Source organism: Amblyomma maculatum, chromosome 3, assembly GCF_055883805.1.
Source record: "Amblyomma maculatum isolate TAMU_Amacu chromosome 3, ASM5588380v1, whole genome shotgun sequence".
NCBI classification, from domain to species: domain Eukaryota; kingdom Metazoa; phylum Arthropoda; class Arachnida; order Ixodida; family Ixodidae; genus Amblyomma; species Amblyomma maculatum.
In genome coordinates, this window is record NC_139346.1 from 188979477 (window position 1) to 189006152 (window position 26676).

The following is a 26676-nucleotide window of genomic DNA, read 5'->3' on the forward strand; positions in this document are numbered from 1 at the left end:
TCCGGCTTACGAGCACAGCGTGATGCTCACGCAATATTGAAACGTCGCTGTGTCTGTCTGCGCATCTCCCGGACGTGCATGCGTGCTCTCACCACATCACAGCGAGGAAGCTATAGGCCCGGTATATGTGCTGTATATATATACATACAGCACATGCTTATACATATGTATACGAATAGTTACTTCCGTGCATTATTGTTACAATCCAAATGAAATGCTATGCGCTTCTCTTCTACCAGCAGCATAGCCGAAGAGAGCGCGCCATGCATAAGTGCAGATCCTGTATTGCTCGCACAGCGTTCGTAAAAAATAAAATAAAAAAAAAAGAAAACGATTACGATACTCCCTAATGCGAAATTTGAGCGTAGCTAAGCGTTTTTGCGATATATTCAGGCAAATAATTTGAGAGGTGCTTGTATTTGTATGTGCAGTTACAAATAACCATTTTTTTTTCTCACGAGCCCAACAGGACTTCTCGGAAGAAGAGGAAGAGGAGCCAGGAGCGAGCGGCGCAGGGGTCTCTTCTTTCCCTTCTTCCAAGAAATTTTCTTTGGCTCACGGCTTTTTCGCGACTTGTGGCTCGTGACACTCTTTCGCTCAGTCACATCGGCAACGGCACCAAGGATGACGCGGCTGAACCGCCGAATGTACGCATGTGAGCTGCGTTTTAAAATACATAGCTCAAGGCAGAGACAGATTTAGAGGGTGTACAGAAGATGGTCGCCCTCTTTGAGCAACAGTTTGGTATAAAAGAGACACGAAAAACGGTTGTTGTTGTTGTTGTTGTTGTTTTTGCGAAGAAACACCAAAATTGTAATGCACTAACTGCACCCCCCCCCCCCCCCCCCCCAATTCACTCTCCGAAAGTCATCCATCAATTGGACTCTGGGTTTAATTAGAAGCAACACGGCCGCGTTATTTCACCCCTGAAAGCTTACAGCTCCTGGTCGGAGGTGTGAGAAAGGCAGTTCCTCGTATCTTCCAGTGTTTCCGAACGGCAATGAAAAAAAAAAAAAAAAAAAGAGACACAATTTGGCGAAGAAGCTAGCATTTTTGGATGTTTATTTTCGATGAACTCCACATACGGCGCTGATAAGCACCTGACTTGAAGTTTTCTTTTTATGTTATCGACACATTTCGGGAACAATTCTGCCCCAGCCCTCTATATACCATGCTGTGTTCTTTCAAATAATAGTCGCACCTATGAGATCAGGACAAAGAAAGCATTTAAGAAATGCGAGTTCTATGCTTCTGGCTTCTAAAACAGCGTTGTGAGTGTAAAAGAAGCGCCGCCCAAAATTCTCATATCCGTGGTCCTATATGCGTAGAGGTGTGCCTTAATCAGAGCCCAACTTAGGGAGAACCCAGATTAGGAATAATCCTCCACTTCTTTGCAAAGACGTTAGCTCCTCTGCATTTTCCTTTTTTTTTTTATGTTTTCTTCATTAATCGCCGCCGGCTTGCTCTTGTCCCAGCGAACATTTAGTCGTGAGAACGATGAGAACGAGGCATAGCTGGATGCACTGTGCCAGCTCAGAAAAAGAATGGACCGGGGAAGTAAAAGAGTTCGGCTGGGAACAATTATCGCTCGTTCACATGCGCAAATGGCCTGATACATCCTCATGTGCTGGAAGATTCTGTCTAAAGCAGATAAAATAGTGCAAATCTGCTGCTAAAGACAGCTCCGCTTCGTTCTGGCTTGGTCTGTTTCTCATAGAACCAGGTAGCGGAACGGTATGCGCCTAGAAGACCTGCGCCCAGAATCCTGGAAGAGGACGAACAAAGAAGTAGAAAGAATGGAGTGTTCAAAGTTTAGGCCGTTCTCACACGATATACTTTTTTAGACGTAAACTCCTGTATCCTAGCCCACAACCATCACTTCGTGTTGGAATGCAGAGACCAGGTGTTTTGTTGGTTTTTGTGCGCCTCTTCTACTGAAGTTCCTGAGAAAGGCTCTTTACCGGCGCGCTTCGAGCGACTGCGATCGCTGGGAAAGATGTTTCTGTGTCGCAGGTTTCTCCGCATACTTCACGTCAGCGGCGCGACTTGCGAGTTCTGAAATACGAGGACAATCAACGCACAAAGCAAAGCTGTATCGAAAAAAAAAAAAAAATCCAGGCTGAACAAAATAAAATGAGATATGTAAGAGACAGTATCAGCTTTCTTCTTCGCGCCACACACATGCTGCCTTTGTCGGCGTCTCCGGAAGTGCGAAGACAATGACACCCTTCGAAAGCTCTCCGCTGTGGGCGCTGAGACTTGCGGCACGCAAGTGCTTATTTACGGCTCGACGCTATGCAGATCCTCGCCGAGCCCGGAAGTGACGCCGTCGCGCGAGGCGTCAAAACTGTCACGTCTACCATACGCAACTTTGTATTCGTACTCATTGTGCAGCCACCAGCGCGGTGTATTGAAACCCATGACGCCAACCGTCGCATCTTGTTGAGAGTATAGGTTAGGAATAGCTGTGCGTCATTATATATATACGCACCACGTATAGAACAACGGTCAGTACGCGTATACAGACAGATTCGCGAACGAAACGGCTAATTTGGGCTGTGGTGGTCGGCATTCATCCTGCATGGAGGCATTGAAAAAAGCGTCCACAGCAGCGGTTCGCCAGGCGTCCGCGTGATGATGGACGTAGGCCGAGGACGTCGCCTTCCAGCTCATGCCGTCTCTTTCGCGACCACCCGAGCGTGGACTGGAGGAAGCTGCGTACGTATAGGGACGCCTACTTCAGGACCCAAAGCCAGGGGAGGAACTTCTCCGGCCCGGCTCCTTTGTGCGCGAGGAGTATGCATACAGCCGCATCGATTGCTACGAACGGTTCACGTATACGCGACGGGCGCTTTTCTTTCTGCGTTTTTTCAGGGTTTATAACGGTACTTCGTATGAGACAACGGTATCTGGCCAAATATCTTTTGCAGGTGCATATAGCAGGGACAGATAAGACGCCCAGGAAGACTTCCGCCACGGACATTTAAGCGTCGCTTGACAATGAAGTGCCGAGTCTCACCAAACGGTTCCGCGGCGTGTGTCGGTTCACGGTACGGCCTCTTCTATAGCTGATATGCTTGATGGGGACGTTGTTTAAAGACCTGTTCTCGTTGGTCGGTGTAGGAAATCAGGTGTCGAATAACACACACGCTGCATTACGAGTCACCTATTGTCATCTTCAAGACACTGCGAAGGTATACTCATGCGCGCAAGATTCAGAGGTACTCGTGAGATCATACCCAGCGCATGTACCCTGAGCGCATCTATCCGTCGGCCAACCGATGGGCCATGCGTATTTTACACTACGGAAGCTCGCTACCTCGCAACTGTACATTGAGAGCACTCATGCAAGTTTGCTACCAGGAAAGCTTATGGTTGTTTTGTCGCACAGTGTTTACAACGTTTCTCACCAGCCGCGCAAAAACAAAATACAAAGTATATACAAAGCAAATAAAAAGAAACGTACTTTTTATCGCGAATGCTATCCAGGCATGCACATATCTTCCGACGCGACGAGTACCATCAAGCATCGGCTACAGTCTCAGTGGAGGGCAGTCAGAGACCAACGGGGCCGATTTCTATTTTTCGAGCGCACTCTTCAAAAATAGCACATCTTTTAGGCACAGGATGAAGAATCAATCTGGCGGCGTTATAGCAGCACGCCTACAGCGATAAAACTGCCACGGGGCGCGATGATTGCGTTCGAGAGCATTGTCTCTTCCTTGGTATAGAATCCAGAGGATATTGCAGCAACAGGAACCCTTTCTTCGTGATGCGAAGCGATTCCTTGTACAAATAGCGCGAAGAACGACGAATGTACTACAAAGGTGCTAAATGCGCGAAAGCTCAACACCGTTTGCCTTTTTTTTTTCTTTTTTCCAGTTTCCGATACTCTAGCGAACGGCGTAGCCGCATCAAGAACACGGCTCGTAGCCTGACGGCCATTTGTCGGAATGACTACAGGGACCTAAATAGCCAGGAGGTGTGGGAGGAAAGAGCGCATGGATGCTCGATCAGTTGACTTCGTACTTTGGGATGCGCCAGTGGGTGCATGGTTCCGTGTGCCGCTGAACGCACGCGCGCATCCCGCAAATGTATAGATGGGCACCTATTCGTCGTCCGCACCGTACATATACGGTGCCTTTTATACAAGAGGTGTACAAAGACGCACAGACACGTGCTTTATATCCGCGATGCCCACTATAAAGGGGAGGTGGATATCGCTATAGACATACAAGGCGGCGGGCTCGAATGTCGTCTTCTGTCGTGCGGTCAGCCAAGCGTGCTGTCGAGGAAGAGGCGGCACCGCGGGTCTCCGAGCAATAATAGCGCTGCCGAAGAAAGCAACGCGGGCGCGCATTGATGCCGCGGCTCAGCTCTTACGATGTATATAGACCGGCGCGTAGCAAGACGAGAAAGAAGAGCGGCTGCACACACAGGGGAGATTTGGAGCCACGCTTTGTGTGTACCATGCCTGGTCGCCCGCGTGCATCACGCGATGAGGTGGGGGCGGTGGCTGCCATGTCCTGGTGCATGCACTAAAACGGACGAAGCAGGCGGGATGCGACGTATCTGTGTCGCCCGGCGCATGGAAGAGGAGGGCAGAGCTTCCGGAACGGGCCGGATTGGGAGCGGTCGGAGGGAAAAAATAATAAACCGCACCCAGTCATTGTTTGTCCCGGTGCCTGTTTTTAGCGGGAGGTGAGTGTAGTACTATTGGATGGTATGCACCGTATAGATTCCCCCTATATAGATATGCAGGTACCGCGTGAATGCAGTATTAATAGCCCGCGTCGTAGGGAGGAGGGGGGGGGGGGGCGATGCTGCTGTCACTATGGAATGCCGATCGTGTTGCGTGACGCGCCCGCGTGAGAAAGCTAAAGGAGGAAGGGGCAACCTAAAAAAGCCTTCAAAAATATCGAGAAAAGAGAAGGCAGGAATGCCGAGAGGGAAACAAACGGTGCCTATCATTCGTTAACAGAAGTCGTTTGCCATGAAGCAGCGGCGTCGTACAGTTAGTTAGGTTTTTGTCGAGTAATTCGCAAAACTGACCTCCGTGGCGACAGGGCGGCCGGAACTTAGAAGTTACGGGCTGTTGTATGCTGCAGGCTCATCTACCAGTGGGGTCTCGCACTTGGGACGCCAAGTATGTGAGTCTTCCCTACGTGTCCACACCCATGTGTACTGTTAAATAAAAGCTTTTCCCCACCACCAACACCTTCAACACCACCACCACCACCACCTGATCTGAAGCGTTAACAGTGTTAGAGAATTTACGAAAAAAATTTCGAAAGCTCTGTCACACAGTACTATGATGAATTTCTTTCGGCAGGGCCTAAGCGAGACCATAACGTTAATTTATATCATTTTGTGATTAAGATACTATCCAGCCAGTGCCCCAGTGCTCATCTGGACAAGTAAAGGTTCTGTCAGGCGTATCAATGACGAAGCACCAGCAATTCGGAAGACACTCAACACGTATACGGCTCTCTGCGTTCTGCCGAAGGTAACAGGTGCAACTTCGTTAAGCACGCTACGCAAGCTTCTGCATCGCACTATACCGTTCTACTTCCAGCATCGGAAAGCCAGCCGAGAAGCGTTTACGCTTCACCCACCACTATTTCTGACGATCTTAGTTGCATTATGTGTATATGTAAAGGCGGAATAAAGTGATCATATACGGAAGAATGCACTCCAATATTGGGCCAAATGTTCGTGCTGCCCGCGTTTATTTTTATTTGATATTGTCCTCGCAGAGAAAACCAGATGCCAATTGTATCGATACATTTGTCAGTCGAGTATTGACTTATGTGCGGCGGAAAAAGCGCACGCACGCACGCACGCACGCACGCACGCACGCACGCACGCACGCACGCACGCACGCACACACACACACACACACACACACACACACACACACACACACACACACACACACACACACACACACACACACACACACACACACACACACACACACACACACACACACACACACACACGCACGCGCACGCACACGCACACGCACGCACACGCACACACACACACACGCGCACACACACACACACACACACACACACACACACACACACACACACACACACACACACACACACACACACACACACACACACACACACACACACACACACACACACACACACACACACACACACACACACACACACACACACACACACACACACACACACACACACACACACACACACACACACCTCGCCAAAGGCGTAGCATGGTTGTCCGGTAGTCCAGCCAGATTCCAGTGTGCGAGGCCGCTCGTAAAAGCATCGCTTGAGCGACGGCGGCGATCGTCACTCGGAAGAGGAAACGAGCTGAGCGGCGACGGGCAGCGATCCCGGTCGGACACGACCGTTCGGCAGGCCAACCTCTATACGCACGACGCTTCCTTGCTGCTGCTCTACCGGGACGTATAACCCGGCCGGGCGGAAGTCGGTGCAGGACGCGAGTAGTGAGCGTGTTGTTACGTACGTGGCGGTGCCCGGAGAGGTCACCACCGCACAGGGGCAGACATGCACGGCTACGGACTTTACTGAGGAAGAAGAAAAAAAGAAGAAGGAAGGGATCAAGTAAGAGGAAGAGAGGCAGAGGCACGAAGGATGCCGCTGCATATCTGCGTTACGCTGCACTGAAACGGCTTAACCTGGATCGAATTCACGGGCACTTCCTGCTGCTGCGCGCGCGCCGCTCGAGTCTTTCTGGTCTCTCCGCGAGGGTTTCACGTAATGGAACGCACACACGACAGACGGAGTGGACACGACAGGAAGCAAGCTTGCACGGTTCATTAAAGCTTGCGTTCGAATCATGCAGAGCGGTATGCCAATGTGCATGTGCGGTGCATTTGAAGTGATATACGTGCTTGCCGGTTCGCTCTGCGCAGGCAAAGAGCGCTAGTGAGAAAGTATGAGCGGCTGCAAGACGACGGCCCACTACATGGTCATTTTTGACTGCCCTTCTCCTCACAATAGATTCAGCAAACGAACGGGAAAGGGCGTACATGCGTATACGTTTCTGCAATGTTTTTTTTTTTTTTTTTTTTTTTTTTTTTCATAGTCGTGCATGGTTCATGCGTTCATGCTGCAACCCATATTATGCTGTTGTAAACACATGCAATATATTTTGCACGGCGTTTCTGCCGCGCCCAATCACGGTATTTTGGAAAACACCGGAAAAGTTTGGAGAAGTTTTGAAAAAAGTTATTCAAAACGCAATCCCTCGGAAAGCCTACTTGGCGTGCAGTAAAGTGTCAGTACAAGTGCTCCTTACTGTTATTGTCAGTGAGAAAATAATGACAGCAGCAAATGCGACAATTCCAATCTGGGGCTCCCTCTCCCTCTCCCATCTTCATTCTACTCCGCCGGGGTGGCGCAGTGGTTACGGCGCTCGACTACTGTTCCCAAGGACGTGGGATCGAATCCCGGCCTCGGCGGCCGCTTTTCAATACAGCCGAAAATGTAAAGCGCCCGTGTGCTGTGCGATGTCAGTGCACGTTAAAGAACCACAGGTGGTCGAAATTTCCGGAGTCCTCCACCGCGGCGTCTCTCATAGCCTGAGTTGCTTTGGGACGTTAAACCCCACAAACCAAACCAAACCAAACCATCTTCTTTCTTCTATATCTTGCATAGAACCCTGGGTTCCCTCTCCCATCTTCTTTCCTTTTTACCTTGCACGGCGGCTGCGTTTCTATGGAGGCGAAACGAAGAGGCGTCGTGTGCTGTGCGATGTCAGCGCACTTTAAAGATCCCCAGGTGGTCGAAATTATTCCGTAGCCCTCTACTACGGCTCCCCTTTCTCTCTTTCCACTTTCACTCCCACCTTCCTCTCTTCCCCTACGGCGCGGTTGAGGTGTCCACACCAAACAAGTGAGACAGTTACCGCGCCTTTCCCTTCCTATAAATAAATCAGTTTTTTTAGAACAATTCCCTGTGGTACAAGCCCTCTTCTTGATACGCAAAAATCAGGTTTTCGACACGTTACACTGCAAGACGCAAAGTAAAAATTATTCCCCTTTGTACAAATCATTTACGCAGACAACTGCAATTAACGCAGCAACAGAATTTCGGTATTAACCCCAAAACACAAAACGGTGGGCTTAAACAATCTGGCCGCGTCCCTCCCTCTTTCCGCACCTGATTCTTCATGTGGGGTCGAAAGCCAAAGCCGCAAGTGTCCGTCGCCTCTGTGGAAACGGGGACGGCGCTCAGTGCAGCACATTAACGGTAGCAGAACAACGTGAGAACAAAAAGGCACGGTAGCCACCGGCTTGTTGTCTTCCATTCCGTTATCGCAATTTCTTTTACATTCCTCTCCCCTCTCTCATCCTCCATGTGTGGCTCCATCAGAAATGCCACCGACCAGCTGCGGGTTCCTGTACAGCGAGTCGGAGGTATTTGTATTTAGTGAGACGCCGGTCTTAAATCGTGATTGATTTATTTATAGGAAGGGAAAGGCGCGGTAACTGTCTCACTTGTTTTCTGTGGACACCTCAACGGCACCGTAAGGGAAGGGAGGGAGGTGGGAGCGAAAGTGGAAAGAGAGAAAGAGGAGCCGTAGTGGAGGGCTACGGAGTAATTTCGACCACCTGGGGATCTTTAACGTGCGCTGACATCGCACAGCACACGGACGCCTCTTCGTTTCGCCTTCATCGAAACGCAGCCGCCGAGGTCGGGTTCGAACCCGGTTACCCCGGCACAGTAGTCGGGCGTCTTACCACTGCGCCAGCCGACAAAAGGCATTCGCTACTTTTACGAAGAAGCATGATCTCTCTTATCTCATTAAAAAAAAAAAAAAAAAAAAAAAGAGAGAGAAAAGACGACCTTTAGAACGGCAAAAGGGACTTGCATTTAGGCTTATATGCGCTAGCACTTGCTATGCGAGGAACCCAGCCGACTGGTCGCTCATTCACGGCCACCATTTCCGGCGTCTCGCACCCGCATCCTCGCATGTCGACGCCTCGCGGTCCTCGGCAATTCAACGCCGCCATCATCAAGCAGATGCGGAAGTGCCCCGTTCTCGAAAGACGGAAGCGTTATTGATGGAAGAGGTGGGAACGTCGGCTGCATATATAAGGTCGAGCCTATACGGTCTGCTGTATATGCGGCACGCTGTAGTCGAGGAATACGAACAAAACATCATCATTTCACTCATAACCCTTCGCATCCTCGACGCCCATCGCATTGAGAAGGGGAACTCCAAGCAACATAGTAGTCGGAAACTAGCGACGAAGCTTCACGTAGATTAATAGATGCATTATTATACACACTGCACACAGGAGGCCTTGGGGAGGGTTCATTTCCTAGTAGGGAAGGTTGCAACGATTGTACTGGGGATGATGACTAAGTTTTCAACTGTGATGACGACGGCACTGAACATCCAATGTATCGTATTTCCTCAAAGGGTGCAGGAAACGAGGTCTACTTTTCAGTCTTTAAGTACAGCCCTGATGGCACCACCCTTACAGGCCGAAAGGTCACGAAAGGTGCTCTATGACATGGTCAAGAAACGAGGTCCGTTGCATGGTTACTTTGGCAGTTCACGTGCCGAGTGTTGGTCGCTCGCAAGGCGTGCATTACCCTTGCATGCGAGTTTTGCTCCATCTCACTCACAGCATTATCAGGCGAATGGAGAACTTCAAGGACACGTTGCTTACTTCCCTTTTCGCTCGTCAGTTCTTCGCTAATGTATTCACAGTATACGCACGGACACTGTAGGAATCACAGCTCGTAGATGCAATTGCTAGAGAGAGATGAACCCAAAGAAGCAGCGTATACAGTGAAAGGAAGGCGCGTGCTGAGTGTACTGAAAGAAGCCACGCGGCGCGGTACGCGCGCGCGCGACATCGCTGTCGCGTCACGCAACGAACGCCCAACGCGACGAAATGACACCGCCAAGTAGACGAACGAGCGCGCGACAGAGGAAGACATGGCCAAGCAGCACCTCTATGGTCCTTTCAGTCCAGGGGCGCCAACGCCCCGAGCTGCTCTGTGATGACGCGACGAGTATATATGGGTGCGTGTGGGTGTCGCTCCAAGGTGGGCGTTTCTCGCTGCTCAGCGTGCGAGCACACCTTCACCACTGTCGCCGGGAAGATGGCACAAAGCAGGGCTAAGAATCATTAAGCAACGACGCCACCCTCGCACCGCTCGACAAGGAGCTGCAGCAGCGCGTCGTAAGCCGGAACAGGCGGAGAGACTCTGCGTATAACATCACAGGGGGGCTTCATGCGGGAAACTTGGCATTGGCTTTCGCGTGCGCGAGATACGCCGAAAGCATCATTCGTCCTTGCCTGCTTTGTGTGCTTGTGTTTGCATTCGCGCTTGCGCGCGAATGCTTGTTTCTGTCCCGGCTTTGTCCCTTTACGGTGGCGTTAATGGTCACCCCTTCCCTTCGACACCCGCGCGCGAAGCGTCTTCCGTCGTTCTCTCGTCGGTGCGGCGACGACCGCGTGTGCTCACGGTGCGTGCGAGAAAACAAATAAACAACAGAAGCAAAGCTGGAGGTGTAGTCAGTGTAGCGTGGAGACGGTGTCGCTGTAGAGTTGACGCCCACGGAAGTGCTCCCCTCGCGCATGCAGTCTCCTGTCCATGAGAACGCCTGTACCCGCACATGCCAGCTTACCTCTTTTACTTTCACGTTCTCCCCTTCTGTCAACGTTACAAACCAAACGCACGTAGCGACGTCATCAGAGAACGAAACATTGACAAGGAACTGACAGTGCGTGGCACTGCACTTGAGTGTGGTAATGCAACGCCGCTGCAGCTTGAAAGCCAACTGTTGCTAAGGCCTCAAATTTGTGCAAGCTTACTCAGCCGCAGCACTTCTGCATCTCTCTTAGCAGGTGCCGTCAAAGAATCAATCAATCAAATCAATGAATCAATGAGTTTATTTTCGCATACAATGTACAGCGAAAAAGGGTGACAGGAGAAAAAGCTGCTTTTATTGCAGCTTGACTGAGCTCCAGTCACCCAGCAGCATTGACGAACGATGCACTAGTTACGTTTATACATAATTTGACTACATTAATTATACATAATACAGTCTACTGAGTTGTGCACTGAGTAACAATAAATAGATAGAAAAACTAAATGTACCCGCTAACTTCTAAAGAGCAATTTCCAAGTCCTAAAGAAAGGCCAAAAATGGTGAAGGTAAGAGTTACAACATGACGCATGGGTTTCTGCATTCTTACCTGTACATAATCCTTTCTTGCAGTCGGGAAAGTTAAGATAGTTAGTGAACGTCATAATTTTATCGAAACGAAGCGTAACAGACCTTCATTCTTGTCCTTACATTTTCTTCTTGATCATGACGTTAACGTCTAGCTATATGTGACGCTGTAACGATAAGAGCAAAGAGCGTTGAAGGAGACTCACAGGAACTTCCAAGGACCTCTAATAACAATACACTGTTGTCTCACTGCCTCTTGAGCAAGTTCTAATTGCACTGCAGGTGAGCGAAATCAGCCTCAGTGCACCCTTATTAGGACACTGCAAACTTGCGCCAAAGAAAGCTCCAAGGTTGCGCCGCTAGATCTCAGCGAGGAAATAGCAGTTGGCATCCGGTTGTTAACCCAGAAATCCCGACCTCCCCCATTCCCACAATCTATAGCCTCCTTTCAAGGTGCTGGCTTCTGGTTTAGTTCGCATAGTATCCGGTTTCGCACTTTTGTTTGTAGTTCTTCTTTCTTTACTGGTAATAATTCCACATCACTGCGTACGGTTTAAACGTTGGAAAAAAATTTCCCGAAGTTAAAAGAAAACAAAACAAAACCGGTGTTTTTAATGTCGCCTCTGCGCGAGCAAACAAAGCGTTAGCAAATATAACGGAGCAGCTATTCGAGCTTAGTCGAATATCAGCACCCGAGTCGAGGCATTCAATTTAAACACGCACAGAGCGAGCTCTGGAAGGACTCCTGTCTATATTATAGTAGGTGCATACGACATAAGCCGCCACTGGAACTCCCTGCAGAATAAGAGAGAAGAGATTGGCCTGGTTTGGCTTTTAGGGTTTAACAAAGCGACTCAGGCTATGAGAAACGCCGTAGAAGAGGACTCCGGAAATTTCGATCACCCGGGGTTCTTTAACGTGCACTGACATCGCGCAGCACACGGACACCACTCCGTTTCGCCTCCATCGAAACGCAGGCGCCGGCGGTCGGGAACGAACCCGGGTACTCCGGCACAGTATAGTAGGGCGTCTTAACCACTGTACCATCGCAGCGCCGGGGCTGAAAGGGATTGAGTTAGCGTGTTCAAGTGTGCGGACGTCCGGTTCCCAGGGGGCGGCCATTGCGTGTTCGTTCAATTACAAAGCTGTTATGAATCTCGAGCAAGGCAGAGCGAAAAATCATGCGTTAAAAAGCGACGAACTGAACCCCAAGACCCGCCGGAATCTTATATACGTAAGACCGTATATTACATAGACCCAGTACGTAAGTCCTCACGACTCGCTGAAGGATAAGAGTGGTGCGATACGCGTAACTATAACGGTAATAGCAAATGAGGTCAGCCGCAGCTTTACAGCGCGCCCCCACTTCCGACAAGCGGACCGCCCATTCCACTGCACTGTGCTGCACCGCACAGCTTCGCTGATCATTTTATAGCCCGGCGCCTAAACGCCCGGCTCCGCTCCACTTGTCAAGAGAGTAGAGATAAGAATGGCGCCCGGATAGGCGCCAGGCGTCAACCCGGAAATTAATACGCGCCAGCGCGGCTGTCAGACCGAGGCGATGAGGAGTATCGCCCGCTCGTATATGTATATGTATAAATTTGGGCGAACCGTGTGCTTCATCTCGCGTGATTATAATAGCTGCATAAGCGCCGAGTGCAGGTTATTTATCGTGGCTATCAGTTTAGTTCTTCCCTTGGCATCTCAGTTACACGTCCCGTGTGGTCACATCTGCACAGCTTGCGGACAAAGCCCCGACATTACTCAGGTCGGGGCTTTCTCTCTATTTTCTCTTCTGTCCGCACGAGGCAGCGGAGGTGGCTCAGCTACAGAGCCAGTAGCAGGCCCGTACATTTTCTTTTCCTTCTTCCTACAGCCACACAACAACTCTATGGGGTCACCGTATGGGAAGCCACAAATAATAACGCAGTATCAGGCTACGATCTGCTATCATTAAGGTCCACTGCATCTAGGGCTTTATTATTATTATTATTATTATTATTATTATTATTATTATTATTATTATTATTATTATTATTATTATTATTATTATTATTATTATTATTGTTGTTGTTATTGTTATTATTATTATTATTATCCAAAGCTGAAACTGAAAGACACCAAATATATATATATATATATATATATATATATATATATATATATATTTCATTGGGCTGAAGCGCACTCGTCTGTTGGGGCCACGAAATGTATTCTGGCCGACAACGCAATTTCGAACACCTCGCCCTTGAAGCATCACAGGTGAACCTGATTTGATTTTTTTGTTGCATAGTTTCGACGGGCATTTCGAATATACATTTCGTGGCCCCGACAGACGAGTGCGCTTCAGCCCAATGAAAAACAGACTTAAAAAGAAAAGAAAAAAAAAAACGCTGTGCGTTTACGCGGATGTGCTTCAACCGCCCCCGTCCCGCCCTGCTTGCATATGTACACCTTGTGTACACCTTGGGCATAACCTTCGCGCTGTTTCGAAAGGGGGACGAGCTGGCTTCCGGTGTATGGGTATCTCGTCTCGGTGTATGGGTATCTCGTTATCTCGTCTCTCTGTACTTTGCATCGGACGCAGTCTAGGTGAATGAATACTGAATACGACAAAGTCGCGCCACAAAAGCAACTATTCTTTCCGTGTTCTTTGCAAGAAGAGAAGTGCTGAGAATGGTTAGGTGAAAAAAGGTAGACAGCAACAGAAACAAAAAAAAGTTAAAAGTGCGTGTTTGAGGAGCGCGCGGGAGGTAGTGATGAGGCGATGAGAAGAAATGCGCTGCCTTTTTCTATATTCTCTGTCGTAAAGAATGGACACATTTGTTTTCGAATTCGTTTTCGTCATGCAAATGCGCGGAAGAATAGAGCAAGCAAATAAAAGCAAAGGCAGTCGGTAACTATTAGGACCACAAACAGCCTCGCTTATACGCGAGAATGGTCAACCACGATCACAACGCTGCGTCCCGCTAAATAAACATAGAATTTCTGACCACAACCACCAATGATAATTATATCCTAATAATGTTGTGTGTGTGTGTGTGTTTTTTTTTTCACTTTTTTTTACCTGTTTCTATGCAAACAATAAAGGCATGTACCCCAGTGAGCATTTCTCAGCCTAGCGTGCATTCATGCAGTTAGTTTCAACTCGTTTATTGAATCTGCAGGGACGGAAAGGATCACAAGTGCAAAAGAAAACTAAAAGATGAATGACAGGAAAGAAAACGCAGGGCGCAAATTATTACGCAAAATGAAGACATCATAATAAAAAAATTACGAAGGACTTTAGCGACTATAATAGTGAAAAGCGAAAGCCTGAGTGCCGCATTCTGCTACGCAACTGGCACTAAGCAGCAAATATATAATTAATCATTAGCTAATTAATTGATCTTTAGGTAGGCAATTGATGAATTACCCATTATTCAATTAGGCAGTTATTAATCAGCCAATTATGAATTACTTGCTAATTCGTTGATTAGTAATTAATAATTTATTACTGATTGGCACACGGCCATATAGGGCACGCATTCGCACATACTGTGGTGGTGCTATGTGATTGGTCGAGACCTCTATGACGTCATCCCGCCTCGGCCAATCAGAGCTGCCGCAAAAGCGGCACACATTTTGTCCACGACAGCACGAGCCATTAAAGGCTTTCGCCTTAATAACGAATATATTATGATTAACTAAGTCACTTCCAATGTGCAAGCTTCGCTATTGTAATAACCCTTACTTCCCCGCAGACAGCCCTACAATATCGCCGGGCAGTATTTTAGTTGGAACATAAACTGGTTCCGAGCTATTGCGCGGATTCTACGCACCGAGCTGCCAAACTTCAGTTGCAGGGCGCTATGCAAAATCTTCTCAGTATGTTTCACAGCATATGTTCGGAGCCCACTGCACTGTCCAAAGTGTCTGCGTGTGCATCATTGCTGTCGGTGAAGCGCTGACCGTACTGAGTTTCATATGTCGATTAGCATTTCGCTCCTTCCGTATAACGCTTAAGCATGCCTCGTGTTTTTTTTTTTTTTTTACTTGATTGCACGATGGATGTATAACAACTTTTATTGTCCACCTTAAATGGAGGGCCCTACTCCCCACCCCCGACAATGCACGAACAAACACACACAGAGAAAAATAAAACTGACGAAAGAAAAATGAACTCGAGGTACGCTCACACAACTCTGCGGCAGATTCCAGATTACAGCCGACTTCAGATTCGTGCAGTGCATTCCACTCGACTCAGCCAGAGAAAAAAAAAAAAAAAAAAATTAAGAGGCGAAAAATTAAGAAAGAAAAGAAATATGAGCGAAAGTCGGGCAGGCGTGAGTTGTCTTCTTTGCCCGTCTGCGAAGTGCGCACGCAGACGACCGAGACACGCACGCTGAGGGCGACGCAGAAGTACCGTCTGCGAACTCTCGGGCACCCGCCATATTGCCGTGTGACCTCGTGCTCTAACGGCTCGCTTAGCCTGGCCACACTCGACCCGCTATACATGTTTAGGCCGTGTGCTGCAGGATAGTTAGGAAGGGTGCGACCTCATCGTGCTGGGACTATTTTTGTACCCTCACGACTCTTAACCACGAATTGCCAGCCGTTTCGCTCGGGGATTTATCCCGGTAATCCGGCAGCTGCGCAGAAAATGGGATGAATAACAATGCCCAAAACCATGTGTTCCGTGAGCCAGCACTCTTTTTTAAACCACATTTGCATCTTACATGAGCGAACAAATCAAAGAGAAATTGCATGACGACGCAGACTATACACTGGCTGCTGCTCAGGACGTGCAGGGAAAAAAAAAATACCAAAAATTGTCATACGCAGCGAAAGAGCCTCGCCGGGAAAACACAACTTTTTCAGGCCAGAAACTAAGAGCGCCATCTGATAAACGAAATTAACAGGTGGCGATATAGGCATTGCCATATTGCACAGCCGCAAGAAAAACAACAGATAAAATGAGCTAAGGCATTGACACAAGACGCAAATAAGAAAGCGATGGAGCAAACAAACAAAAAGAAGTGTGCTGCATCCAGTTTATTAAGCAGTTTTAAGCGAACGAATTAATGTGGCAATGGCCGGCGCGGTAGCAACGAGGGGATCAACTGTAATTTTATTTCGTATCAGGCAATTAACAGTTAGCCTATTCGGAAACGACACGCGATCTGTCCAGGCTTCGTAGGGCAAATTTGTTGCGACCCGCACCTGTCTGCACATAGCGAGCAGTGTTCGGCCAGTCGCGGCTGTAGACCGCAGGTCACCTCTGTTCCTTCGATAACAGGACGACTGGACATCGCGCGCCGTCGATTGGCGCCGTGGCACCGGTTCTTGGCTCACTTTGTAATTACACGCTCGGAATGGCCTGTCCCGGTCACCGCTCTGCCAGCACACTGCAGACATACCGTCACGGTGCGCTCTTAACGCCCTTCCCCTGCCAGTTTCCCAGTTGGCATTCGGTCGAGGCCACTCGGATGCTGTCTTGGCGTGCAGTCTTCTTCCTTCTCGACGCGGCCGTCGTTTGGTGCACATGCGACGGCTCGGTCTCGCACCATCAGGCGTCATCGATTGGACGCACTGACGCGCTCGACTGACTCCGAATGCGGAACACGTCGCCTCCTGCAGCGCCGGCGAGAATAACGAAGACGTTATCGAAGAAGACTACACGTGCCATTTCTTCCCGAATAATACGCGTATATACTGAGAGAGATAAAAAGACGGCGGGGCTCGAAGCCAGCGCTTTCGATGTGCTGGAGGAGGAGGCGATCAGCGTGTACTTCCGCCTTCTTTTCGGCGAAGTCATCCAGCTTCTGCTCGTATATATATAATGCGTCCATTTTTTCTTCGAACAAAAATATGTGCGGTCGGGCATTCACGCCCGTCCAGATAAAAGGAATTGAGCGTGTTTTTATTATGGCGACGGACCACATGTATAAATGTATTTGGATGCAAAAACGAGTCGAGAGTGTCTCTATTAGAGGGATTTCCCACCAAGTTCTGCGAATGCAACGGACTACCAACGTGTAGTGAGCGAGGTCATGTAACGCTGTTGTCAATAATAGACGAGAAGTATATTGTGGCACGATTCCCAGCTCGAAATATGCATGTATGCGTAACAGATTATACATTCACTCCGTATTAATAGCACCTGTTTCCGTGGCAGACCACTGGATACAATTTGACTTAATGCCTCACACTAGTTACTAGCGTATATAATAACTTTATCTCACACGTATCCATTGCGCATTCCACCCGTTAATTACACAGGGTAATATCGCGCTAACTTTGAACAAAGAAAGAACAGAAGCGGACACTGTCCTAAACCAGAACGTGAGTCGACAGATAAATTTTATATTTTTGCTGCGCAGCAGTCCAGCGCTCATTTGGATTTCGAATTCTTTAATATACGTGCATAGAATACGCACCCAAACAGATGCTAGGTTACTGTAACGCCTACTCGTGTGATGACGTCCCTAAATACACCTAATAGTGTTCAACGCAGAATGAGCTCGGGCGTTCTGAGACGGGAGAGATTGGAAAGTGCCGGCAGAAGAATATCATGTCCGCAGACTGCTGAGGTTATATATAGTGCGTCTGCTGACCGGCGTGGGCCACAGGGGAGTGCCATTACAATGTAATCCAAGAATGTTTCTCCGACAATACGCAGCACAATGGCTCCGAAAGCACGACTCGACCCTACACCACTATCATCGTACCCGTCATATAATTGGAGTTGCCATCGTACACGTTGCTGCAGCTAGGACAAGCACCTAGCTCCCGCAGTGATCTCCAATTACCTGTGCATTGCACCAAATGTGGCCAGACTGTTTCAGCACGGCCGTAAGCATCCCTTCCCATGGTGAGCACCGCGTCGCTACCAGGAGTCGCCGGTTATTTGTTCTGCGTACTAAGTGCTATATCCAAATGCTTCCTCGCTTTCCTCGAGGTAGGATATCGTTAACTAAAGATTGCTGAAGAGCATAAAACAGCACATAAAGGCTGGGCAAGTAAGCAGACAGGAAAAAAACGCTCACCTGGTCTACTTGCTCGAGCTAACCTTGCGCGCTGTATTACGCGCTCGAGACAATATACACCAACCGGTCGAACCAAGTAATCACAGCATGGAGTTCGTTTTCTGACACGGTCGCTCTTAACACTCACTGCCTTCTCTCTGTCTGCTAATATTACACCTGCCATTTTCCTTTCTTCATCTAGTTTCACAAGATGCACTAATTAAGTACCACTTCGAGCTCTTTCGCCAACCTATGCCCATATGCCCCTATAATCCTGTCTGAAAATGCGCGTGTACAGGGTGCTCTTCGAGTGCACATTGAAGGAGGACAGCAACACGGTTGGAGTTTACGCTAAAACAGTACTTATGCTTTGACTGAAGACACAAGGCCGAGCGCTGATTAATCTCCCGAACCAATAGTCGCCAGCGCCTCTCAGTATTCGCTGGTCCAACCCGTAATCGGCGGTTTAGTTCTTTGAAAGATGAAACAAACGAATCAAATTGCGGGACAGATAGGTACTGGCCAAGGAGGGTGACCAGCACGTTCAGACACAAAGAAATCAGTATCCCGGCAGCTCTAAAAGGGCAGGAAGATAGTAGGTCCTGACAAGGTCCAGCTCATCGTCGAAATGGTCGACCAGGAGAACGGGCAAGTGATACTTTAGCAGATCATGCGGGGCCCCGTACCGACAATCAACTTCGCAGCGTTTCCAATGGTACTCACTCTGAGCACACTACCTGGCCACTACATCGTGGGCAAGCACGCCGGAGGCAGGACTCGTGAACGCGCCAGCACCGTCGACGGCTCTCCTCCGAAGACGGTGTGCCGGAGGAGGTCAACAGCCTCTCGTAGGATCACGCCCCTCGCTCGGCGGCGGGCATGCCGGAGCGAAGATTGCCTCCCGGCGGCATGCCCGTCCCTCTTCTGGCTCGTGCACGTCGTGTGTCGGCAGGAAAGGAAGGTTACAGCAGGTGGGTGGGAGGGGTGCACGCATCAACACAACGTGGAGACTGCGGGAGTGGCGGCAGGACGGGGGAGGCAGAGTGATTCTAATTGGCTCCCGTCGGCGGCGCCTTGCACGAGGAGGCCAGGTACGCGCACGCTCCATCTTGTGCGGGACGCAACATTTCCGTGCACTGGAAGACCGGGTACTGAGCCGCGGCTGATTCAATCAGAACTTCGGCGTGTGCTCTGGCAGTGAACACAGCCCTCCTCAAAAATCCAGTGTGTGAAGTGTGTCGCCTGGACGCTACAGGTAGACAATGAGGGACGCTGCAAAGCCCCTACACCGCAGTATGATGTCGCACAGCGCACGGACGCTTTTGCATTTCGCTTCTATCATAACATGGCCACAGCGGCTAGAACTCGATCACATGGCATTGCGCTCAGTAGCCAAAATTCATAGATACTGTCCATCATGGCAGTCTTTTATGTGTTTCGTTTAACGTGAAAGATGGCGCGGTGTATACAAAAATAACGCCCTGTCCCCGACGCAGCACCGTCGTTCTTCGCTACCAGCATTCAAACAAAGTGCTCTTTGAACGTGCGCATAGGCATCCCCATCGAAAAGTGATCGGGTAACACCAAATCAATATTTGATTTGCTTTTCGGCCGCGCGGATGGTTACGGAACGACTATAGATACTCCGCCTGGCTCCGAGCCAGAGGTATTCTAAAACGACAGGAAGGGAAGATGCACCTGCTTCCATTTTTACCTTCGCGCCGGCAGTTCTTCATGTACGCATTCACGGAAGACGCGAGAGTTCGCGCTCGTAGCTGTTGCGTTCGGTCGCTAAAGGAAAGCTCCAGTGACGTTTGCCGAAACGCAGCGGTGCACACAACACAAGGAGAACGGGCCTGGAGACCATCCCGCCGCCTAGCCCCTCCGGGCAGCGGCGCTCAGAAGGAGAGAGAGGCCCTTCGGTCAGTGTGGCCTCTAGTTTTCAGTCCTGTCCGTGCAGCGCCACGTCCTTCTTGTTTCTCTCTTTTTCGCTTCTATGTCCTTTCAATGCCGCGCCTCTGTTCTTGTTTCGTCCGGAGGGAGTGGAGAGCCCGGAGCAAGAAGAGGCAGGGAAATGGAGGGGGGCCCCATCTACGAATGCATCAACGTGCGCGCGCACACACGCGCATATAATGCGCACGTCCACCGAGTGTGCACGCGGGAGTGTACGCACCACCAAACGGTGTAAGGAGATGGGGGACGTCGTGCGTACCAACACGGGACGTACAGACGGACGCAGCGGCAGCCCACTTCCGGGTTGAGCGATTACGTCAGGGCACGCGCGGCGGCGTGCCGCCGTGCGCGTGCGCTCATATTCGACAAAACTGCCGCTCGTCCTGTGCTGCCCTTTTGCCGGCCTCGAGATTACTTCCCCGACCCCTTCTCACTCTTGCTTCGGAATCATAAGAAAGAAGGAAAAAAAAAAAAAGACGGAGGTAACGGAAGGGTCGGGAAACAAGTGCACGAAGTTTCGGTTACTGGCGTCGAGAGAAGATTATTACGACAAACATTGACTCTTTATCTCCCACTCGTTACTCTCTTCCCTGTAGCGGTGGTCCGCGCAGTCTTTGGCCCTTTCAGTAGTAGTCCGGTTTGACCATGCCGCTCACCTTTGAATCGACCGGCCCTGAGATGTGCGAACTGAGAGCAGCACCTAATAGGGACGCGACAGCCTCCTTGTTGCGATACTGAGCGATGCCATTGAGCGAGCCGCGCGCCGCGCCACAAGTGGAGACATTCCTGTTTCACGCTCAACGAGTGGCGAGGGCGGAAAGAAGAGAGTTGTCAAGTTGTCGAGGTGCCGTTCGTGTAAATATTCGGCAGCGCGACACAGAGCCCGTATAATCACGTCGGTCTGTTGCTTCCGTCGTCTGCGTGGCAACTGAACGTCATGGCGCAGACACTGCTCCTGAGCACCAGTTCAAAAGAGACGAATATAGCACGTGTAGTTTATAGCTAGATACATTACTTCTAATAATGGACTTGTTGCACTGAGGAGGAATCAAAAGCTTTCCACACACTTATTGGTTAACTGACAGACGTTTACGTCAGGTGCTGCATAAAATATTTTCCACCGAAGTAACCACATGTTTGAATACACATATATAGTTGTGCTTAAGAAGCGCATCGCGAAAACGAACAGTAAAATTCCGAGAGCACCGTGCAATCTACACTGCATAAATACGAAAGCCTAAGCTTTGCTGGTGTACACGGTGCATCACGTTTGCTGTCATTATCATGATCAGCTAATTGCACCGTCATTATCATTGCTCAGCGCCATTGTCATCGCTACTATCATCCTCACTCTGGACAAGGAGAATTATGATGTGTGTTTCACAATCCCGGGCGTGGCGTAGTTTGTTAAAATTCTCTGCTGGAGATCCGAGGGATGAATTTTCGATTCTCGGTGGAGGCCGGATTTTTATTTTTCTGGTGACGTTGTATCGGTTTCGGGTGCGAACGAACGCCGACAGTATACGAGCCATTAAAGGCTTTCGTTTTAATATAGTACTCGACGAAGTTAAGCAGCAACGAACGATCGAGCATTGGAAGACCGCACTTGCGTCGCTTGTCGATGCCTGCACGTGGCATCTTGACAATATACAACATGGAAAGGGTGAGGAAAGAGAGGGGGTAGCTTCGTCGCCGCAGATTCCAACTCCTCCGCGCACGCGGACTTATTTTCCCGCCCAGCACAGGAGGGAAGAGCGCTCACCGCGTGCCTGCCATAATCTAACCCACATCGGCGTCCATGCGTGCACAATCTCCTCTTGAGCCTCCCCCTGCGTCGGACTCCCAGCAGCAACAACGGCGACAACAGCAAAACCGCAGCGGGCCGCGCGAGTCGCCGGTGCATGACTCCAGCCCCGAAAGAACAAGAAGAGGAGAACGGCAAGCCGCATAACTGCCTCTGGCGCCGCTGCTGCTATGCGGCTCCGCGTCGGCCTTGGATGCGGGCCTTCTTCCTCAATAACGCGCGCCGCTACCGTTTAATTCGACCAGAAAAAGAAGAAGAAAAAAAGAAACTGGTCGGATGTCTACTTCCGTGAGAGCGCTCGCACCGTGCAGTCACTCATAGTAGTACGCTTTATCTTGCGAGACGCCTGTTTCTGAAAGAATAAACATTCGCAAGTGGGAAAGAAAAAAAAAGAATATAAAAATGGGTGATTTCACGCGCGGGTTCGTGTCGCAAGTGCCCGGAAACTCGGATATTAAAATGATGCCCGAAAATTGCCACAGAAGAACGGGAATGGCATGCTAATGAGCAGGCGTGTGCAAAAAGGCATACGCCAACTGTGTAGTGCTGTGCAGTCACGCGTTTCAGAGCAACTATTACGAAATAAGCGTAACGTTGTGTTTAGACGGGATTCGCAGCTGAAAGCATATTGTGACCGTTGGTAAGGTGCAACGTGGTGTATGTGGAGCTTCCCTGAAGTACACCGTATTCAGAAGGTTTCGTTGTGTTATTAAAAAAAAAAAAAAATAGACGACTGCATTCAAGCACTGTCAAAGTCCAGGCAACTTCCGCCCATTCATTTGGCGCATGCGCAAAATCCAGCAAACTTCGTTCGAAACTATATGTCACATCATGAGACCGAAATTTGAGAATAAAACGTTAAAATTACCAATAACACTACGCATGAAGGCCCGTTTATCTGCCTTTCCCATTTGCTATCACTGATCTGCTGCTCTGTCTGCTTCGCCAAACTTGCCACAGTTTGTTTTGCTGTCTCGATATCTGTGACGCAGTTTACATACGACCACGTGCACCTCTGCACTGTCGTATAGTTCATATCACGAGCGAAAGTCCTCATCGAACATACCGCGCTTTTTAATTTTACTTTTTTGTTCGTGCTCGACTCCTGCACTCGCATTCCTTCCTCTCCCTTTTTCTCCTTCCTCATTCACTCTGTCTCCGTCTCTCTCTAACGCTCATGCATACAATAGAAGGAAGTAGATTAAAACGTTATTTCAATTCAGCGGCGGATCGCAAGACGCTGCTATCAGCAATTAAGAGAGAGAGAGAGAGAGAGAGAGAAAGAAAAAGAAAGCTAGATCGAGACAAAGGAGAGCAAAGCAAGCCGGCGGAGCGCGCACTTAGACATGACTACGCAAATGTACCACGGAGAGCGCTTTAGAGGGAGACCTATATCGTGTCGGCTTCGTTAAACACGCCACCGACGACAATGAGCGACGAGGGAGAACGCGAGGTTCGCCACGTTGGCCCGGCGGCAGTTTCAACAAGCACGCGAGGGCGTTCGGGTGTCGTCGTGAAACAGGGCGGCACATGCGTTCGTACGCCCGAAGCGGCCAGCCGGAAACGGTTCATTACGGCGACAATTAAGGACGCGCTACCCGCCGCCGCCCCGCGTAGTCAGCACTTTCACCACCCCCTTGACTTCATGCCGAGTACAATGAACCTCCCGCTATTGCGAACAGTGGCCCGAGCGGTTACTGTGTCTTTTTGTACGCAGTTTTCGTTGTTATAGTTTGCGAAACATACCAACAAGTATTGTAATCGCTGTTTGGGGAAGTGTTTTGTTCTAGTATTTTACTTTGACACTGCGGCAGAGAGCTGCTTAGGTCACACGACGATTATGTGTGCTGTGAACGATTGAAATGTACAATGAAAATTACGAACTGTGGTCCGGCCTGCATGCTAAATGATTTGGCAATCATTCTCGTTAAGCCCGACACCATTCTACATGCATGTGAAAGGAGCGTTCCAGGAAAAAGAAAGTAAAATTAGCACCACTGACTACACCTTGGACAATCCCCCATGTGGGTATGTGCCATTTTCAATAGGTCAAGAAAAAGAAAAAAGCGAGGAGAAGCAGACGTGAATTAGTACTACAGGTATTCACCACCATAGTCACCACCCACCATTACTCACGGCGTATTTTGCAGTGAACAGGAATCAGCAGATAATTATTTACTGTTTTGCCACCGCTTCACCACGTTGAGAAGACGAATTGGAAAAGCCATTGCAACAGCTTGGAATCAGTTTAAATAACCCGATATTATTATCATTTGTCGCCACAATCCTTGGCCACTGTCACGGGTCTGTTTTTACCGTCATGCTTTTTTTTTTTTTTTTTACCGGAATCAATCTAATATCATTTGTACAAATCCCAGTGTCAATCCCCCGTGTGCGTTATGACTTTTCATATTTTGTTTCATTTATTTCACATTTTCGTTTCTTTTCCTCTGCCCCTTCTATCATTTTCTTTTTAGACATTTCAGTATAAATCAAAAATTTTTCTCTACTGCTCAATGCTTGGCCGATCCCCCATGTGGGTATGCGCCACAGGTTATTTAATTGGTAAACAACAACAATTACGTGCGTATAAAATTCAACCAATACGGTGAGCCATGGAACTGCTAAAGCGTTGCCTTTTATGGAAGAACCCTGTCGCCGTACGGTGCTGGACGGATCGCGGTAGGAAGCTTTGTGAGCTTCCAATTCAACCAGGGTCAGAAAATTCCTGGCACTCTCAGACGACGTGGGCGGCGGTTGCCTGGCTTTGGCAGCGACAGCACATCCTTTCGACGTCGTCATTGTGGTAGAAGCGGTGCCGGTAATCCAAGAGTAATAGCGTAGTATTCGTTTCGAGACGACAGTATCTCCGGCATAAGAAATAGGAAGCGCCTGCTCCCCAACCTATCCCCCGTATGGAATGGACACGAAGGACTCAAAGGCTCAGTTGTTGACTAAGCAGTAGCCCTTTCTTTATTTTGCTTCCAAAAATCGAATTTCACGTTTGTCGAGATCATGTTTAATTGATCACAAGCACAAAAAACGCACTCCATTCGTATATAGCGTTCCGTATGAGGACTGTTCGCGCCCTACAATGACAGGAAGAAATGGGGACGACACAAAAATATTTGGCATTGTCTTTCTTTCTTCCTGTCATTGTATAGCATTTTTGCAGCATGGGTGTAGGAACTGCCGTCAGCTTCCTGCACTCCAGCCAGTCTGTGCATAACACTAATTCTTTGTGCATTGTGAGCGATAACGAGAGAAAATAACCCCAGGAAGATAGCCACGCACGGGATATTTATATCGCTATGCTAAAAGCGAAAATTAGATCCAGTGAGGAAGCGGTAAGATAGTGACAGCAATTAACCCAGCCAAGCAGCCCCCCCCCCCCCCCCCCACACACACACACCCCTGCACACTAATTATGCAGCAGCAGCAGCCGTTTCAAAATGGCCTCCCACGGTGGCAGACGGCGCAGCGCTCGTCGCAATTTGGGCGCCACCGTTGGCGCCGCGACTGCCTGCAGCTCGTTTCGCCCAAAAACAACAGGTCGCCGCGGGGTTAGACACGACCACCGCGTTCCACACCGCGTTCCACACCGCTGCTCCCGTCAGCCGTCTGGGTGCGCATGTGGAAGACAGGATGTGTGCTGGCCTGGTGAGGGTGTCGGGTCACACGGTACACAGATGAGCGAGGGGGGGGGGGGGGGGGGGGGGGGGGGGGGGGGGGGAGGGGGTGTCTCCTGGGTCACCAACACGGGATAGGCGCACGCGCTCGTTTCCAAAAACAGTCAAGCTGTGGCCACTTTGGATGTGTTGGTCGCACGTTGCAACGCTTGAGCTGAGAACTTTCACCCAAGCTTTGTACACCCATCACTTGCCGTGGGACGGACGAAAGTGCATAGCCACATCTTCCCAAACGTACGTGTGAGCGCCCCGAGCTCTTCGCGGCGCAACGCTAACTTTTCCTTGCTTTGTTTGCTTTTTTTTTTTTTTTTTTTTACATGGAGGAATGTACAGGAGAGTAATGCAACAGGACTTGTGTAGCGCTGTCTGGTCTCTTTGGAAACTTTACGTGCTTGAAAGCCGTCGCTTTTATGGACTGACTCTGCGAATGATATGTGAGAAAAAGTGAATGGTACAGATATACCTTCTTTATTGCTGAAAGGCTACTTTAGAAATACAACAGTGAGAATGCTCTGTTTCATAACGAGTTTCAACACACACACACACACACACACACACACACACACACACACACACACACACACACACACACACACACACACACACACACACACACACACACACACACACACACACACACACACACACACACACACACACACACACACACACACACACACACACACACACACACACACACACACACACACACACACACACGCACGCACGCACGCACGCACGCACGCACGCACGCACGCACGCACGCACGCACACACACACACACACACACACACACACACACACACACGCACGCACACACACAAAGAAGAAGAAGAAAAGAAACTAAGCACACGTTATTCCTTGCGGCTGCGCTACGGTCAGTCCCTATTTCGAATTTTTCCCTGAAACATCTGCTTTTGCAAGGAAATCACTACACACAGTATTTGCAATAACAAAATACTGAAAGCGCCCGCATGCCTACCGAGCAAGTAGAGCTTCCGTAGCCGCGTTCCTTGGG

General features: G+C 49.4%; 1 protein-coding gene across 1 annotated transcript in view; it reads right to left on the reverse strand.

The window, feature by feature from the left end:
- The window catches only part of LOC146197229 (uncharacterized), a 138711-nt gene that overhangs the window by 39848 nt on the left and 72187 nt on the right, over positions 1 to 26676 (reverse strand). The window lies entirely within an intron of this gene.